Below are 3,202 nucleotides of genomic sequence, written 5' to 3'. Positions count from 1 at the left end.
TGGTGGTGGAGTATTATTATTATTTTTTTTTTCTTTAATACAAAATTTTCTCCCTCACTGTCGTTTTTCTTAGTCTTTTTTTACTCCTCCCACTGCCCTAGACACTAGGCTTATGGAGGTGTAAGGGTGGTTGAGTGACTGGAGCAAACAGGCGACTGTGGCGTTTCTAGTGGAGCTGCAGTTGCCCCAAACCCTAAAGCCCAAGAGGCCATATTATTATTATTTTTTTTTTCTTTAATACAAAATTTTCTCCCTCACTGTCGTTTTTCTTAGTCTTTTTTTACTCCTCCCACTGCCCTAGACACTAGGCTTATGGAGGTGTAAGGGTGGTTGAGTGACTGGAGCAAACAGGCGACTGTGGCGTTTCTAGTGGAGCTGCAGTTGCCCCAAACCCTAAAGCCCAAGAGGCCAAAATTTTTAGGAAAATAAAATAAAATTAGAACATATGTGGTGCTGCCCCAGGTACTTGCAGGCACCTTTCCCTGGCTGCGTGGCAGGCCCCGGTGCTGGCCGGCGGCAGGCCTGCCGTGTGAGGGCTGTTGATGCCATGCTGGCCTGTCCCCTCCCGGTCACCCTGACGGCCATCTTCCCCAGCGCAGCGCTCAAGCCCACCCAGTCAATGCTTTTTAGCGTCATGTTAGTGCTCAGGGAAATCGGATTTGGGTGGGGTGAGCCCAGGCAGAGGCGAGGAGGGGTTTATCCGTGAGGAAGCTGCTTGCCTGGGTTGCGCTCAGCCGTCCTTGACCCAGCGTGAAGCTCCCCTGCGGTGGGATGGGGCCCTGCTGGGAGGGGGCTCAGTGTCAGGGGGTGGTTTTAGGTCTTGGTGAATGCAGGGAACATGGAGGAGGGACAGTGTCCTGCAGGACTGGGCCTTGTGAAAGGGCTCTGTGATGGGACTGGGGCTACCCTGCAGCTCCCGAAGAGGAGTGGTGCTCACGTATGTCTTGTTGGTGGCTTGCCGTCCCAACAGAGCTGCTCCATGGCCTCCCCGCAGGACGAGGAGTCAGGCAGCAAGCCCGCACAAACCTGTATCTCTCCACCGATCTTCCCTTTAAATAGTTGCCTGACATCTCAGATTTAACCAAAGGCTCCTGAGCTTGATAACTCTGTCCCTCAGAGGTGAGGCTGGTGTTGGTGTGGAGCTGTGCACCGCTGCGGAAATCCCTGCTCCCTAACACAGCCGCAGCTCTGCGGTAGCCAAGTCGGTTTTTGTTCCACAACAGCCTGACCCCGCTGTCTTGCGCAGCGGGGAAAATATCCCGGCTGGTTACGCTGCTAGGCAGCCTTGACTGCCATAATTTGAACTATGTGGCTGGACTAAAAGAGCTGGAGGGGCTGAATGAGCGTATTAATTACTGTTAAATTTCTGTATTAAGTATTAAAAAAAAAAAAAAGGCAGAACTTGAAGTTCATTCTCTTGCAGTGAGAAGGAGTAAACAGCGATAGCTTATCCAGTGGGGTGTTGATTTGAATTATGCATCCAAAGTACTGAAACAGATTAGCAATTAGTGGTAATCACTGGACTAGATCAATTTCTAACATCCCAAATTTATCTACTCTTTCTTTGTAAGGTGAACTTGTCATTTAACAGCAAATTGGATCTGCAGCTGCTGATTGCAGAATGGCGTAACGCTGCACAAACTGCTCTTTCCTGTGTCCAAAATGGACACGGCCATTACAGTTCTTTTTAAACATCCAAATGTTCTGTTTTTTGTTATTTTTATTGTTGTGAACACTTTTAAATACGCCTTTGGGACCTGATCCTGCAGCCGTGTATGTTTTACAACACGTGTTTTTTATTCTCCAGAGTTTTGCCAGAGACTCTGTGCGCTGAAGGTATCAAGGTAGTCTCTTAAAAGTGGAAACCTATGTTAATTAAAAGTGTGAATTTGACATTTGATCTGATGCTCCCGGTGCATCTGAGAAAATAATGAGCCACAGTCAGTTTTCATAAAACTGCGAGGGGTTTTCTACAAGCTCTGAGTTTCACCAGATGTTTACAGCTGACGGCACACTTTCCTCTGTTCAGTGGAGATTTTTATTTTCAGTTCTACCAGTTACAGGGCTGGGGGAGAGGAAAAACTTTCAACAAAGATCTTACTTATAGAGCAGCTTAATACTTGTCATGGGTGTGTGATGGAAGCGATCTGTCCACAGTCCCGCGTCCCAAATCCTGGGTATGAAGCATGAATGGCCGATACGCTGTTCTGTTTGATTTCAAGTCCTGGCACCAAAGACTCAGGCTATGTGGTGGGATTCCCAGAATGATGCCAGCATATATGTTACATTTAAAACAGCCTGATCCTGTCACTGTCGTGTTTTACTAGTTCTTCTAGGAACATCGCTTTCCCATCCCAACCCTTTCACGTAGAATTAATATTGAATGCAGAGGAAAAACAGCATCCTTCCCCAATCTTTGGTTCGTGAGCATATATCTGATGCTGTAATTTTACAGTTCCTGTCATATCTCCCAAATTTATAATACGACTTTCTTCATTAGTGAAACAAAGGAAAACTGAAGTTAACATGCATAAATGTTAAAATGCAGCACTTGGAGCATTTGTGTCAAGTTAGTTAATATTTCTAACACTGTATCTTTTCTTGTGACTTCACTTGACAACTTTTTTGCCAAAATTCTCTTTTTCTCTGCCTGTCCGAAACAGGTGGGTCCAAAAGTGCAGCTTCTATACCAGTTACATCTTAGATGCTTTTTGCAGAAATAGCCAGGAGAAACTCCTTTCAGGAAAAAAACTGCCCAAGGCAAGAAAACTATGACCCAAAGCAGTGGGAATTCCGAATGTAAGGGATGCAACATTAATCTCCTGGTGGTGTGTAGAGACTCATAAATAAGATTGCAAATGTGGATGACTTCCAAGCAAAAGTACTAGCTTACAGCCGCTAACAGGCTACTAATAAAGATTACTTCATCTAATCTTACTTGAAGTATATTTATAAAATATAACACTGCCAAGTTAGATCACAGTGTGGATAAGATGCATGTTGAATCAATTAATTGTATATAGGTATTCATGTTCTGTTTACAGTGAGTAACAACACTCTAGTATTTAATGCATTTTCAGTTGCGCAACACTGGGACTGTTTGTTCTTTCTCTGGAAATACAATATTTTGAAACACTTAAATCTTGTCATAGACGACTCCAAGTGACGTGGGAGGCTTCATCTAGCCTGTGACAAGGCATGG

Source organism: Egretta garzetta, unplaced genomic scaffold, assembly GCF_000687185.1.
Source record: "Egretta garzetta isolate BGI_Z169 unplaced genomic scaffold, ASM68718v1 scaffold322, whole genome shotgun sequence".
NCBI lineage: Eukaryota > Metazoa > Chordata > Aves > Pelecaniformes > Ardeidae > Egretta > Egretta garzetta.
This window is presented reverse-complemented; position numbering follows the sequence as displayed.